This window comes from Somniosus microcephalus, chromosome 21 (genome assembly GCF_052327205.1).
Source record: "Somniosus microcephalus isolate GS21.2 chromosome 21, FLI_Smic_1.0, whole genome shotgun sequence".
Classification (NCBI taxonomy): Eukaryota; Metazoa; Chordata; class Chondrichthyes; order Squaliformes; family Somniosidae; genus Somniosus; species Somniosus microcephalus.
Genome location: NC_141007.1, coordinates 34,834,352 through 34,851,378, shown reverse-complemented (window position 1 = coordinate 34,851,378; position 17,027 = coordinate 34,834,352).

Below are 17,027 nucleotides of genomic sequence, written 5' to 3'. Positions count from 1 at the left end.
GGCCAGAGCTTTGCACTTGGATTTAACTTTCAGTGCCATAGCCTTGAGTCGCCACATATAATGGGGGCTGCAATGGGTGGAAACGTTGGCTTACTGCATTGCATTCAAAGGGCTCAGAGATGCCATGAGTGAGTGCCAGTCATGGCCAGACAGAGAAGGGCCAACAGGCGTCGGCACAGGAGGCCTTACCCACCCAGGGTATACCGCCAGCAGTTCTCATATCTGAACATGTCTGAGGAGCAGTGTGTTCGGAGGCTGCGATTCAGAAGGGAGGTGGTCACTGAGATCTGCCACCTGCTTTGCAGAGATCTGCAGCCACAGCTGAGGAGCAGGACGTCTCTGTCGGTGGCAGTGAAGGTGACGGTGGCTCTCAACTTCTATGCCACCGGCTCCTTCCAATCCGCTACTGGGGACATTGCCAACATCTCCCAGTTCGCGGTGCATTGCTGCATCCGCCAGGTGACCAATGCCCTTTTCAGAAGGAGACGTCAGTTCATCTCCTTCCCCATGACCCTGGACAAGCAGCAAGAGCGTGCAATGGGATTTGGAGGAATAGCGGGCTTCCCCATGGTCCAGGGCGCCATTGACTGCAGGCATGTGGCTTTGCGGGCACCTCTACAGAATGCCGAGGATTACCGCAACCGGAAGGGCTACCATTCGCTCAACGTCCAGTTGGTGCGTAACCACAGGCAGCTCATACTAGCTGTCAACGCCTGCTTTCCAGGCAGCAGCCACGATGCCTTCATCCTGCGCCAGACTTCTGTGGCAGACATTTTCGAAGCCCAGGCTCACCCACGAGGATGGCTTCTCAGGGACAAAGGCTATCCTTTGTGCACCTGGCTGATGACCCCGCTCCGTGCGCCCAGCACCCCTGCTGAAGAGTGATACAATGACAGCCATCAAGCTACCAGGAACATCATTGAGCACACAATCGGCATGCTCAAGCAATGGTTCCACTGTCTGGATCGTTCCGGAGGAGCCCTACAGTACTTGTCTGAGCTAGTCTCCCATTTCGTTGTAGTGTGCTGCATGCTGCACAACCTGGCTATCCTCAGGACTCAGCCACTGCCAGTAGACATTGGAGGACCACCAGAGGAGGAGGAGGAGGAGGAGGAGGAGCACCAAGACGGGAGGGAGGCACAAAGTGCAAGGGCCATCCGTCGGCGGCTTATTGCAACTCAGTTCTAGGCCCCCTCTCAGGGAATGGCTTGTGCCAATGAAAGAACCTGAATGGGGCCGCTCCGCAAGCCCTCAGCCGGTCAAGGCAACAAATAGTTCAAAGTGCAAACATGGACAATGTGATTAAAGAAATTTTTTTACTGTGCAAACTCTGTGCCCTTCCCACATGACAAACTAATTCAGATAAACCCCCCAAAAAACAGTCAGAGACATAACTGGCTCTCACAACCTTCAGAAAATGAAAGAAACAGTTAAACAAAAATGACCATGATCCTCGGCCTTCATATAAAAAACAAACACAACAGTCTCGGCCTTCATAAAAAAGAAACACAACAGTCTCGGCCTTCATATATAAAAAAAACATTCTCAGCCTTCATATATAAAAAAAACATTTGGCCACACCTTTTACTATTTCCCCTGCGAGGGTGATCCGCCTCACTTCCGTGAGTGGCCCCTTCCCGCCCTGCAGCTCCTCTTCAATGGGACCCCAGTGGCCGCAGCAAGGCTGGGGGAAGGCTGATGAGGGTCAGATGGTGAGACGGCAGATGCTCTTGGGGGACGGCCTGGACCAGCTCTGGGCCTGGAGGGCCCGGCTGCTGACTGCTCCAACTCTGCTTGGGCGGCAGCAGTCTGTCCTACGGGTGGTGGCAGCTGCAGTGGAGGAGTGACAGTGTTAGCTGCAGGAATGCTGCCAACCTGACAGAGCACAGGCACTCCCTGATCGGCTGATACACTGGCACTCGCACGGGCCAGCACTGCAGCATGCGCAGCAATCTGCTGAAGCACAGACTGCTGGGCTGCTGCGGCGCGGTGAGGGCCCCGGCGATGCCTGGCCGATCCAGCGAGGGTGGCAGCAGTTAGTGCCCGTGTGGCCCTGATCTGTGTCTGCATCAGACCAGCCAGTGAATGCACGGCACGACTGAACACTTGGCTGGAAGCCGCCTGTGCTGCCGCGAAGTCCTGCAGACTCCTTGCCTGTGCTGCACTGAATTCTTGCAGACTCCTGGCCTGTGCTGCCCCGAATTCCTGCAGACTCCTGGCCTGTGCTGGCCTAAATTCCTGAGCACTCCTTGCCAGTGACTCTATGGAGTCAGGCATCCTTGCCACTGCAGCCATGAGCTCAGTGTGCCTGCGCTCAGCCTGGGCGCCCATTTCACCAAGGAGCCGCACCTCCTCTGCGCTCACCGTAGCAGGACTGGAGGCTGCACTCACCCTCCGGGGAGAAGGCCGACGAGCTTCCCCAACCCTCCCGCGTTGCTGCAGCCCGCTGGGCCCTGGAGCTTCACTCTCCTCAGACCCTTCCCCCCTGCTCCCCTCCAGGGAAGACATGTCCCCATCATGGCCATGGGCTGCCTCGGCTGAGGGTGGCACTGATGGGCCGGCTTTCTCTTCCTCCTCCTCGAAATCAGAATCATTGACAGTGGCAGCTTGAGGGCCCGCCTCCTCACCTGGCGAATCAGCATCTGAAAGCAGGGAGGCACAAGAGTTGCTTTAGAGTGAGGACAGGGCGGCAGCAAGGGAGGCATGAGTGCTGCTATGCACTGCATTGGTTTGATAGTGGCAAAGGATGCTGGTATGAGGCACAAGTGGAAAGAGAGAGGTCAAAAAGGTGATGACCTTATCATTGCTGTCCAGAACGGGTCGGCATCTCCACTGGCGACGGGGCCAATCAGCCGGCCTGCCATAATGCGTTCCACTCGCTGCTCCAGGTCGCTGAGCTCTTTGAGGTCAGGATGGCCTCCCCCGGTCCGTCGCTGCTGCCTGCGATTGTGTGCCAGCTTGCCCTGCAAGAGAAAGGACGGCCTCTAAGTACAGTGTCAAGCCCTGATCTTGCCTGCACTGCCGCCCATGGTGGAATAGCCCTGACAGTGTCAAGCCCTGATCTTGCCTGCACTGCTTCCATGGTGGAATAGCCCTGACAGTGTCAAGCCCTGATCTTGCCTGCACTGCTTCCCATGGTGGAACAGCCCTGACAGTGTCAAGCCCTGATCTTGCCTGCACTGCCTCCCATGGTGGAATAGCCTTGACAGTGTCAAGCCCTGATCTTGCCTGCACTGCCTCCCATGCTGGAATAGCCCTGACAGTGTGTAAAGTGCTGAATGTGCAAGTGGTTTTCATGAGAGTCCCATAGCTCTTGGATGAGGGCTGGGCATTGGGGCTTTCAGGTCCCTTTGGCCAGAAACTGAGGTGCACATGCAGGGATGAACAGGATAGTGGAAAGGGTACTCACCCTGACAACCCGAGGTAGGTCGTTGAACTTTTTCCTGCATTGAAGTGGAGTCCTGGCAACCATGCTATTGGTGGTCACCCTGTTTGCCACCTCCCTCCAGGCTTTTCGGTATTCGCTGGGAAGCGGCCTCCTCCCACTGTCAGGGAAGAGGACAGGTCGCCTGCGCTCTACTGCGCCAACCAGTAGCCTCAGGGCACCCTCGCTGAAGCGCTCCACTTGCTCCCTAGCCTTCTGCATGGTCCTGGGTGTTGAAATGATGATCCAGCAATGGTCAGGCCTTGCTTCAGGGCTGCATCCTTTAAGAGCTGACCGGCGCCAGCGTGTCTGCCTTCAATCAACAACTCGCCGCACCTGCGCTGCGCCTGCCCTCGGTGTTAGCGCCTCGGCACGCCGGCTTAGCGCCTTATGATAGTCTGCTTTAGTGCAGCTGAAACCTCTTGGGGTGATGCAACTGAATATCGGCGAAGGTGGCGCTAAGTTGCGCCGGGCGCTAAATTTAGCGAACGCCCGGCTGTAGTGCCCCAAACGTGGCTATACTGAATTTCTAGGCCTTTTACTTTAGATTGCTCCCTGTCCTTTTCCATAGCTAAAGGAAACTTTGGTTTATCCGGAGGTTGTATGTCCGGAATACTCAATCTAACGGCAAAAATCAGGAGCCATTTTCTATAAGTTTTTTTAGTTCTTGTTCTTTTTTTTTCCCAGTCAGGCACTGCAAGGTCTGTAGCTATAGCAACAGCTTCAGCTAGAGATGCTTGCAGCTGCAGCCGACTCTTTAGAAGCTGTTGCTAAGCAACAGTGTTTGTTGTCAGATACGGAGATGAAAACCTCCGTATGCTTCAACATTAACTTTATATGTCCGGCAGTTTTGATAGATCGGCAACATGCCGGTCCCATTGGTGCCGGATATCACAAAGTTTCCTGTACTATGATCACTGTTTCCTAAATGTTCGCCTACTGACACTTGCTCCACTTGACCTACCTCATTCCCCAGAACTAGATCCAGCAATGCCTCCTCCTTCATCGGGCTGGAAACATACTGATCAAGAAAGTTCTCCTGAGCACACTTCCGAAATTCTTCCTCTTCTCTGCCCTTAACACTATTACGATCCCAGTCTATATTAGGATAGTGGACACATTGGTTGTCATCTTCCAAAATTCTATAGATTCTGGAACAGTTCCTGCAGATTGGAGGATAGCAAACGTAACCCCGCTATTTCAGAAAGGAGGGAGAGAGAAAACAGGGAACTACAGACCTGTTAGCCTCACATCAGTAGTTGGAAAAATGCTGGAATCTATTATAAAGGATGCAATAACTGGGCACTTAGAAACTAATATTAAGATTGGGCAGAGTCAACATGGATTTATGAAAGGGAAATCCTGTTTAGCAAACCTATTGGAGTTCTTTGAGGATGTAACTAGTGGAGTAGACAAAGGGGAACTGGTAGATGTGGTGTATTTGGATTTTCACAAGGTCTCGATAAGGTCCCACACAAGAGGTTGGTGAACAAAATTAGGGCACATGGAATTGGGGGTAATATACTAGCATGGATTGAGAATTGGTTAACAGACAGAAAACAAAGAGTAGGGATAAACGGGTCTTTTTCAGGATGGCAGGCTGTGACTAGTGGGGTATCGCAAGGATCGGTGCTTGGGCCCCAGCTATTCACAATCTATATCAATGATTTGGATGAGGGGACTAAATGTAACATTTCTAAATTTGCTGATGATACAAAGCTAGGTGGCAGTGTCAGTTGTGGAGAGGATGTGAAGAAGCTTCAAGGGGATCTCGACAGGCTCAGTGAGTGGATGAGAACATGGCAGATGGAATATAATGTGGATAAATGTGAAGTTATCCACTTTGGTAGAAAAACAGAAAGGTAGAATATCTCCTAAATGGTGAAAAATTGGGGAATGCAGATGCTCAAATGGACCTGGGTGTCCTTGTACATGAGTCACTGAAAGTGAATGTGCAGGTGCAGCAAGCCATTAGGAAGGCAAATGGTACACTGGCCTTCATTACAAGAGGATTTGAGTACAGATGTCTTACTCCAATTATATAGGGCCTTGGTGAGACCACACCTGGAGTACTGTGTACAATTTTGGACTCCTTACCTAAGGAAGGATATACTTGCCATAGAGGGAGTGCAACGAAGGTTCATGAGATTGATTCCCGGGATGGCGGGACTGTCGTATGAGAAGAGATTGAGTAAACTAGGCCTGTATTCTCTTGAATTCAGAAGAATGAGAGGGGATCTCATTGAAGCAAACAAAATTATTACAGGGCTTGATAGGGTGGATGCTGGGAGAATGCTTCCCTTGGCTGGGGAGTCTAGAACCAGGGGCCACAGCCTCAGGATAAAGAGTAGGCCATTCAGGACTGAGATGAGAAGAAATTTCTTCACACAGAGGGTGGTGAATCTTTGGAATTCTCTACCCCAGAGGGCTGTGGAGGCCCAGTCATTGGGTATATTCAAAACAGAAGTCGATAGATTTCTGACTAGTAAGGGCATCAAGGGATATGGCGATAGGGCCGGTGAATGGAGTTGAGGCAAAAGATCAGCCATGACCTCACTGAATGGCAGAGCAGGCTCGAAGGGCCGAATGGTCTACTCCTGTTCCTATTTCTTATGTTCTTATGATAGTTGAAGTCCCTCATTATTACTACTCTATAGTTCTTTCACCTCTCTGTAATTTCTCTGCAAGTTTGCTCCTCCATATCTTTCCCACTATTTGGTGGTCTATAGAATACATCTAGTAGTATAATGGGACCTCTATTATTTCTTATACTGCATCCAGTTCTGGTCACCATGACACGAGCGATGGAGACAGTGTAGAGAGCAGACAGGGGGCTGATCCCTAATGTCAAAGGCCTAGAAAAGAAGCCTCCAAGAGGTGACCTTGTAGAGGTTTACAAGATTGTGAAGGGAATAGAAAAAGTAAATACAGAATATTACTTTAAATTACATTGCAAGAATAGAACAAAGGGACACAGATTCAAAGTAGCAAAAGATAAATTTAAAACAGATACATCAGGAAATTTTTCTTCACACAAACTGATCAACGTATGGAATAAACATCCAGATAAAGTTATGAAGGTGAAAACCTTTCCTACATTACAACAGTGACTACCTTTCAAATGCACTTCATTGGCTGTAAAGTGCTTGGAGATGTCCTGAGGTTGTGAAAGGTGCTATATAAATGCAAATCTTTCTTCTTTCAGAGTCTTTCTTTTTCTTTAAGAAGCAGTACGATGCTACACTGGGGTGGACGTTAGTTCATCCATCTGGAAAGATCCTACGATGAACAAATTGGCCTTCCTCGTCCATATTTATCTTGTGATCTTGCGAAAAACTGCTTCACACATTTGCAAATCTCAACTTCTGGACAGAATGAATGCCAGTTGATGCTGCTCATAATTGAACACTTTTGATCGAGAGTTTTATTTCTTTTATAACTTTTCTGCCTCATAAAATGAACTACACATGTACAGAGATACAGATTTACTCTGGGTTTTTAATAGTTATTGTATTGTTTCAATAAAAGAGATCACACCTAAGGAGCCCTAGTTTAATACTCTTTCCTTTTTAAGATGCACATTTTAATTATTGCGGATGCATGCTGATTATACAAGGAGAGGGAACAGTGATGACATGGATATGCCTTTTCTTTAACTGTTAGATTTTTTCCCTTCGATTTCCATGAAACTATTTGTAGTGTATGTAACCTGTACCACCTTAAGAGGATACCTTAAGGTGATGGACTACTTTTTGATGGCTCCTGTACATTGTAGTACCGGTGGTGACCACACTGGTATATAAACCCTGTGGAGCAAAGTGTATTCCAGTTCAGCCGTGACCCTCAATTACTAAAGACCTGTTTAATTATTTCTGTAGTCTGTGTCCAGTTATTCAGCATAACTACATTTGGAAACACAGACTCAACAGTGGCGACGAGTCTGATCTTACCTAGCGGCAGTTGCATCAAAGGAAGCTTCGCCTCTGAAACGGGCGTCGATCAAGGACATCCACCCTCAACATCCTGCTGGGCACTGCATAGCACGGGAGGCAATCGGGAACCTGGGTTGGTTTCTGGCCACGAAGTCAAACATCAGTGAACATCCCTTCGACGACAGCGGCGGGTAAGCCCGATCGAGTGGCACGGGGGGGAAGTCGGCCGAGTTGTCAGTAAGAGAAGGGGAGGGAAACGACGAAAAGGGCGGAGAACACGACCGCAGCCGGTGTCAGGGGCCGGACTGCAATCAGGGCAGAGACGCACAGCAGCCAGAAAAGCATTTATGTCCACAAGGACCGCGGGAGCGGCGGGGAACAAGAGCAGCAGTGTAGGGGAAAATAAAGGACCGCTGGGAGGCGAGAACGCCATTTTGAGTCGGCGGGGGAAGAAGACAAGCGCAGGAAAAGCCGCCAAGCGCGGGAAGCCGCCATTTTGAAAAAAATAAAATAAAATAATAATCATATCCAAAGGAAAGGAAACTCAACAAGGATGCCAAAAACAGGTAACATCACTGCTTTTGATAGCGATGTGGAAGATTGGGCCACTTATGTGGAACGCGTCGAAGTTTACTGTACAACGAATGAGGTACCGGAGGATAAGAAAGCACTAACCCTATTAAACTCGATGGGTGCGAAGATGTACGGGCTATTAAGGAACCTTGTAACACCAGATAAGCCGGTAGGAAAGAGTTTCGCGGATATTGTTACTATCCTGCAAGAGCATTTAAACCCCATGCCGCTGCTGATAGCGGAACGATTTAAATTCTACAAAAGAATTCAACTTAAAGAGGAAAGCAACGCTGAATTCTTAATAGAACTGCGCAAGTTATCAAAGTACTGTCAGTTCGGTACAGGACTAGCAGACGCACTGAGAGATAAGTTTGTGTGTGGGCTCCTAAGGGAAGGAACCCAGAAGCGACTGCTAGAGGAAAAGGATCTTACGCTGGACAAAGCTTTCAGCATTGTAGCATCGCATGAGGCAGCAGCACGAGGCGCTGCAGAGATACAGCAAAGGCCATTGGAATTCAGCACCAATGAAATGGCATTGGGCGCAGTAAAGTGCTATCATTGTGGAAGGACAACGCATGACCAGAACCAGTGCTGGTTCAAAGATAAAGAATGCAGGCAATGTGGCAAACTTGGTCACATAGCGAGAGTATGCCAGTCAGGAAAGAAGACCAGCAGCAAAAAGTCGCCGCAGGAGAAGTACAAAAAATTACACAAGGTGACAGAGAACAGTTCGGATGAACAGAAGATGGATTCAGACTCCAGCAGTAAGGAACTGGGTTGTCTAAAAATACATAATGTGGGTAACACAGCAGACCACCAAACTATCTGGGTCATGCTTCGGATAGCAGGAGTCCAAGTGAAGATGGAATTGGACACTGGATCGGCATTGACGGCCATGAATAAGCAAGATTACAAAAGGTTATTCTCGCACATTCCCCTGAGGGATACGGAGATTGTATTGAAAACATACACGGGGCAAATAGTATACCCCATCGGAAAGATAAAAGTAAATGTGGTCTACAATGGTAAAGAAAGTCAGGAAATGGACTTGTATGTGTTACCTGATGGAGGTCCGCCACTACTGGGACGGGAATGGATCCGGAGAATAAATGTGGACTGGCATTCCATACAAGCACTGACTGTAGATTCCTGTAAAGAGGACGACGTCAAACCTAAACGACTGTCCAAAATATTGGACGATGCTAAGGAGGTGTTCCAACAGGGACTGGGAACACTGAAAGGAATTACGGCAAACATCAAGGTTGAAGAACATGCAAACCCCAAATTTTTCAAAGCCAGACCGGTACCTTATGCGATACGACCTGCTGTGGAAGCAGAGCTGGAAGGGCTAGAACGTTCAGGAGCACTGTCAAAGGTGGACTGGAGCGAATGGGCCACACCCATTGTTCCTGTCATGAAGCGTTCGTTGAGCAACAAGCCGGGGGAACCTGGGAAGGTTCGCATCTGTGGCGATTTCAAGATCACTGTTAATCCGGTTCTTCACACGGTGCAATATCTGCTTCCGCGGATTGAAGATATCTTCGCTTCGCTGTCTGGCGGGAAACACTTCACCAAGATAGACCTGGTGCAGGCGTACCTACAGATGGAAGTTGATGAAGCGTCACGCCAGTATCTCACGATCAACACACATAAGGGCTTATATCGGTATAATAGACTGGTTTTTGGAGTGGCATCGGCTCCAGCGATTTGGCAAAGGGCCATGGAGCAGGTATTGCAGGGAATTCCAGGCACACAATGCTACCTGGACGACATTCTGATTACAGGAGATAATGATAAGGATCACCTCGCGAATTTGGAGCAGGTGCTCACCAGATTGAAAGAATATGGGCTCAGAGTTAATCGCCAGAAATGTGAGTTCTTTCAAAAGTGAATCTCGTACTGCGGCCACGTCATTGACCAGGATGGGCTCCATAAGTCACCTGACAAGATCGAAGCTGTTGTGAAAGCTCCCGCTCCGGAAAATGTATCCCAGTTGAGGTCGTTCCTTGGGTTGGTTTACTATTACCACAAGTTTCTTCCAAATTTATCCACGGTGTTACACCCGCTGAACACTCTTTTGCAAATGGGAATACCATGGAAGTGGAGCGATGATTGTAAGCGGGCTTTTCAAAAAAGCAAGGCACTGATCACCTCTAAGAAAGTGTTGGCTCACTTTAACCCAACGCTGCCTATTCGCTTAGCTTGTGATACTTCTCCATATGGTATCGGGGCAGTGCTCTCACATAAGTTTCCAAATGGCTTGGAAAGGCCAGTCGCGTTCGCATCCAGATCATTGACCTCCGCAGAGCGCAACTATGCTCAGATAGATAGGGAGGCTCTCAGCCTCGTGTGGGGAGTTAAGAAATTTAACCATTACCTGCAAGGCCAAAAGTTTATGCTGCTGACAGATCACCAGCCGTTGGTTTCCATTTTTAACCCTAAGAAGGGTGTTCCGGTTATGACGGCGCAGAGGCTTCAGAGATGGTCCCTTTTCCTAGGGGCACATCAATATGATATCGAATTCAAAGGTACAAAGCAACATGGTAATGCTGATGGGCTGTCGCGCCTGCCACTACCTACAGTGGAAGAAGCACCGACAGTTGACCCTGTAGAGATATTTCACTCGACCATCATCGAATGCTTACCAGTCACCAATGAGGGTATTGAGAGAGAGACCCGAAATGACCCGACACTGTCTCGGGTCTACGATTTGACAGTGAAGGGATGGCCAGCACATGGCGACCCACTGTTACCAGCATTCTCAGCCAGACGAGAACAGCTGTCAGTCTGTCAAGGAACATTGATGTATGGAACAAGGGTGATTATTCCTCCTAAATTAAGGGAGAGAGTTCTGAAGGAATTGCATGAAGGTCATCTGGGGGGAGTCAAGATGAAAAGCCTTGCTAGGGCTTATGTGTGGTGGCCAGGTATCGACAAACAAATAGAGGATCTGACTAAAAGCTGCTCAGGGTGCCAAAAAGTTCAAAACGCACCTCCAATTGCACCGCTGCATCTGTGGGAATGGCCTTCAACCCCATGGCAATGTGTGCATATCGACTTTGCAGGTCCATTCATGGACTCCATGTTTTTGATAGCAGTAGACGCACATTCTAAATGGCCAGAAGTGATTAAGATGTCGACCACTACCTCTGAAAAGACGATCGCAGTTCTAAGAACCATATTTGCAAGGAATGGGTTGCCGGAACAAATATGTTCAGACAACGGACCACAGTTCGTGTCAGAAGAATTCCAGAAATTCATGAAAAAGAATGGGGTGAAACACTATACATCTGCCCCATATCATCCGGCTACAAATGGGTTGGCCGAGAGATTTGTACAAACGTTCAAAAAGGCGATAAAGGCCATGAGCGAAGACCATATTCCACTACAACACAAGGTGGACAATTTCCTGATGGCATATCGAAACGCCACGCATGCAGTGACAAATCAAAGCCCTACCATAATGTTCTATAACAGGAGGTTGCGGTCCCGGTTGGATTTGTTAAAACCCAACGTGCGTAGGGAAGTCGAAAACAAGCAATTCCAGCACGTAAATAACAAGGCCACTCGGAGTTTCGAAATAGGACAACCAGTGTTGGCCAGGGACTATAGGAATGATAAATGGCAATCCGGAACAATTCGTGCCCGACAAGGACCCTTGATGTACACGGTAGACGTTGGAGAGAACGTAATACGACGTCATGCTGACTAACTTGTGGAATCGAGAACAAGGGTCGACCCCATGTCTATGGCAGAGACACCAGTTGAAGAAGTTATTGAGCCTGTAGCATCTACCTCAGACTCGAACGTACATGATGATGTTCAATCCATAAGAGATCAAATGGATGAGTCACCCCAGCAACGAGAACCAGAGACCCCTGAAAGGCGTTATCCGGCCCGGATCAGGAGGCCTCCTCAGAGACTGAATCTTTGAAGTTTTGTGTGAAAGTTGTATATATGTTATCCATGTAATGTTTAAATTGGGGTGTACACTGTTAAGCTAAAAGGGGAGGAATTGTAGTGTATGTAACCTGTACCACCTTAAGAGGATACCTTAAGGTGATGGACTACTTTTTGATGGCTCCTATACATTGTAGTACCGGTGGTGACCACACCGGTATATAAACCCTGTGGAGCAAAGTGTATTCCAGTTCAGCCCTGACCCTCAATTACTAAAGACCTGTTTAATTATTTCTGTAGTCTGTGTCCAGTTATTCAGCATAACTACATTTGGAAACACAGACTCAACACTATTGGCGTCACTTTCTTCTTCCTGATCTTTATCCATTCATAAAGAGTCGTAAAGTAACCCTCCTAAAAAACTTTCAAAGATTAAAAATACAGCAGTAAGTATGAATGTACTCTGGGTGGGGGACTTCAATGTCCATCACCAAGAGTGCTCGGTAGCACCACTTCTGACTGTGCTGGCCAAGTCCTGAAGGGCATAGCTGTCAGACTGGGCCAGTGGCAGGTGGTGAGAGAACCAACATAAGGGAAAAACCTACTTGACTTCGTCCTCACCAATCTACCTGTCCCAGATGCATCTGTCCATGACAGCATTGGTAGCAATGACCACTGCACAGTCCTTGTGGAGACGAAATCCTGTCTTCAGGCTAAGGACACCCTCCATCGTGTTGTGTGGCACTACCACCGTGGTAGATGGGATAGATTCAGAACAGATCTAGCAGCTCAAATCTGCGCATCCATGAGGCGCTGTATTCCACCACAATCTGTGTCCTCAAGCCAGGGGACCAACCCTGGTTCAATGAGGAGTGCAGAAGAGCATTCCAGAAGCAGCACCAGCCGTACCTACAAATGAGGTACCAATCTGGGGAAGCTGCAACACAGGGCTACATGCATGCTAAACAGCGGAAGCAGCATGCTATAGGCAGAGCTAAGCGATCCCACAATCAACAGATCAGATCAAAGCTCTGCAGTCCTGCCACATCCAGTCATGAATGGTGGTGGACAAGTAAACAACTAAATGGGAGGAGGAGGCTCCATGAATATCCCGATCCCCAATGATGACGGAGCCCAGCATGTAAAAGACCACTGGGTGGTATCACAGCATGCAATCCCCAAAACACCAGTAAAATCCACAATCCAATTTGATATTGTTTAATAAAATTTGACTTTTCAGTCAGCATAAATCACTGGTCCTAATTATAAAATGGACAGAATCACAGAATGATTTCCCCCAAATTTCTGGTATCCCATATAGTAAAAATGGACACCACAAGCCATTGGGCCTCCTTATTGGAAATAACCTTAGCTACAGAATTTGAGAGAGCTGACTGAATGCTTTGCAATCGTCAGCTCCATGTATAAGTAATTAAAGGCAAATCTTCAGTTTCCCATAGTTGAAAACATTTATGGGTTATCCTTAATAACAACAGAAAATGCTGGAAAAACTCAGCAGGTCAGGCAACATCCGTGGAGAGAAATTTGAGTTGACGTTTCGGGTCGAACCCTTCTTCAAAACTGGAAAGAAAAGATAGATCGAAGGCAGGGCTACGATCGGACAAAAGAATAAAAGAAACAAAAGAAGTAAAAGAGACAATAAAAGGTATTAGAAGCTAGACGAGATGGTAATAGGCTGAGATTAGGTGTAAAGTGTACTGGCAGGGCAAGAGATAGCTGCCAGGTGTGAGAGAGAAACAAAAGGAAAGAGGGGGGGGCGGGGGGGGGGGTGGAGAAGAGTGGAAAAATTACAAGAAAAAATGAAATAGGGGCCGAGGTTATGATTTGAAATTGTTGAACTCGATATTGAGTCCGGAAGGCTGCAGAGTGCCTAATCGGAAGATGAGGTGCTGTTCCTCGAGTTTACGTTGAGCTTCCGTGGAACAATGCAAGAGGCCAAGGACGGTGAGGTCCAAGTGGGAATGGAGCGGTGAATTAAAATGACAGGTGACCGGAAGCTCGGGGTCACCCTTACGGACTGAACGGAGGTGTTCCGCAAAGCAGTCACCCAATCTGCGTTTGGTCTCCCCAATGTAGAGGAGACCGCATTATGAGCAGCGAATACAGTATACTAGATTGCGAGAAGTACAAGTAAATCCCTGTTTCACCTGGAAGGGGTGTTTGGGGCCCTGGACATTGGGAAGGGGGGAGGTATAGGGGCAGGTGTTACATCTCCTCCGCTTGCACGGGAAGGTGCCAGGCGAAGGGGAAGGGCTGTTTGGGGTGATAGAGGAGTGGACTAGGGTGTCTCGGAGGGAGCAGTCCCTGCAGAATGCTGAAAGGGGAGGGGAGGGGAAGATACGTTTGGTGGTGGGATCACTTTGGAGGTAGCGGAAATGCTGGAGGATGATCCGTTGAATGTGGAGGCTGGTGGGGTGAAAGGTGAGGACAAGGGGAACCCTATCGTGGTTCCAGGAGGGAGGGGCAGGGGTTAGGGCAGAAGTGCGGGAGATAGAACTGACATGGTCGAGGGCAGTGTCAACCACGGTAGAGGGGAATCCTCGGTTGCGGAAAAAGGAAGACATGTCTGAAGCACTGGTGTGGAAGGTGGCATCGTCGGAGCTGATACGGCGGAGACGGAGAAACTGGGAGAATGGAATAGAGTCCTTACAGGAAGCGGGGTGGGAGGAAGTGTAGTCCAGGTACCTGTGGGAGTCCGTGGGCTTGTAGTGAATATTGGTCGATAACCTATCCCCAGAGATGGAGACGGAGAAGTCGAGGAAGGGAAGGGAAGAGTCAGAGCTGGACCATGTGAAGGTGAGGGAAGGGTGGAAATTGGAGGCAAAGTGAATGAAATTGTCGAGTTCGGGACGAGAGCAGGAAATGGCACCGATACAGTCATCAATGTATCGGAAAAAGAGGTGAGGGAGGGGACCCGAGTAGGACTGGAACAAAGATTGTTCCACATAGCCCACGAAAAGGCAGGCATAGCTAGGACCCATGCGGGTACCCATGGCAACACCTTTGATTTGGAGGAAATGAGTGGAGTTAAAGGAGAAGTTGTTCAATGTGAGAACAAGTTCAGCCAGGCGAAGGAGGGTGGTGGTGGATGGGGACTGGTTGGGCCTCTGTTCAAGGAAGAAGCGGAGCGCCCTCAGGCCATCCGGGTGGGGGATGGAGGTGTAGAGGGATTGTACGTCCATGGTGAAAAGGAAGCAGTTGGGGCCAGGAAACTGGAAACTGTTAAAGTGGCGGAGGGCTTCCGAAGAGTCGCGGATGTAGGTGGGAAGAGACTGGACAAGGGGAGAAAAGATAGAGTCAAGATAGGAAGAGATAAGTTCCGTGGGGCAAGAACAGGCTGAAACGATGGGTCTACCAGGGCAGTCCTGTTTGTGGATCTTGGGAAGGAGGTAGAAGCTATCGTATGGGTTATCCTTTTTGGCCTACTACTTCTCAACAATGTTAATGACGTCCCGTTGTCTTACAATTGCATCAGGTCACTATCAATTACATTCAGTTCACAAAGGGATTCAAGCAAACTCATCAGATTCCCACAACTTATTTCAGTTGACATTGGCTCCTGCATACTTGACAACGCATGTTTCTTCCATGGTGCTCACTCATGACCATGTTGCTTTTCTTTATGTCAGTCATTTTCTTATGGATATCTGCAGTTTTCTGTGGGTAAGTGACACCAATTCACGAACAGGGCAATGGCCAAAGTTGTGCATTCCTGTTTAAAAAAAAGCGCAAAAGTGTTAAACATAAATTTAATATGCTGAATTCCAAGAGAAGTTTCACCACTCAGTGTCTTTAGAACCAAAACGATGTTAATGGCACAGGAGGCTGCCATTCAGCCCTTCATGTCTGTGCCGAGTCTTTGCTGGAGCAATCCAAAATGTATCCCACTATCCCTCTCTCTTCCCATAGCCCTGCAGCACCACTTGCTTCATTTATCCAATTTTCCCTTAAAAAGATACAATGGTCTCTGCCCCAACGGAGTGGCACAGCATTCCATGACCTACATCCTTCTGCTCAAATAGCTTTATCCTGAACCCCTCTCTTTACTCTCAGTGACCATTTTAAATTGATGACCCTTTGTCACCAACTTCCCAACCAGAAGCAATAGTCTTTACAACAACAATATGCATTTATAATGCCCCAAGGTGCTTATTACTCTCATCAAAACCCTTCATAATTGAAAAAAAAAACCTCTATTAAATCTTCTCTGCTCTGGTGGAAACAGCCACAGTATTTCCTCATAGTTCCCCATCCCTGGCATCAATCCTGGTGAATCAATGGTGCAGGAGGGCAGCAAAAGGGATTCTGGGCTAAGCTTTTTCCATGCTGCCGCACTAACTCATGGAAACCATGTTGCAATCAATCCTTTTCAAAATTAATATCCTGGTAAGTTGGAGGAAATCAAGTTGTGCAATATTTCTGCTAGACATTACGGTGAATTGATTGCAAAGACCACACCTAATTATTCAAATAGTGGAGCCATGGTCGAAATGGCACGCAGACATATTGTGCTCTCCAGCTCAATGATAAAGATTCCATTAAAAAAAGTTCTTCAATTTTAATATATATTTGGAGGAAACAATTTTCATATTATATTGAGGAGAAAGCATAACCCACCATTTGTAAATCCAATTGAATTTTCACACAAGCTAATAACCAAAAAAGAAATGCATTTATGATATCTGAAACATCATAAAGATAACACTTCTAAAAAATATGCTGTCTTGCATGTATTGTGTTCTTTTAAATGTTTCTTGTGTATATATAAAAAATACATATCTACATTATTTAGAACCACAGATTATATAAAAAAGACTCATGTTTAAAGCTCCTTTCCTTGATCATACAATAGTGTTGCTTTGTTATTCAACCTCTTACCCGAGATCAGGTAAAATGACATTAACCTATTGTGGATTTATGCTCCGCTACCACTAACAGTGCCAATGATCACTAAAGATTGTGCTCATTATTGATCTGTGGTTTTGTTTGCTCCACACCTTAGTACAGCACGAAGAGGTAACAAGCAAATCCGGTAAGGAAACAACATAAAAGGGATTCTACGCAACAAAACTTCTGTCGTAATTTTGCCAAGAACATACCCCTTTTGAAATCATCCACCTTTGTCACCATAATGGAAACTCCTTTTCCCAGCAGCAACTTCCTAGTATTGGTGTTAA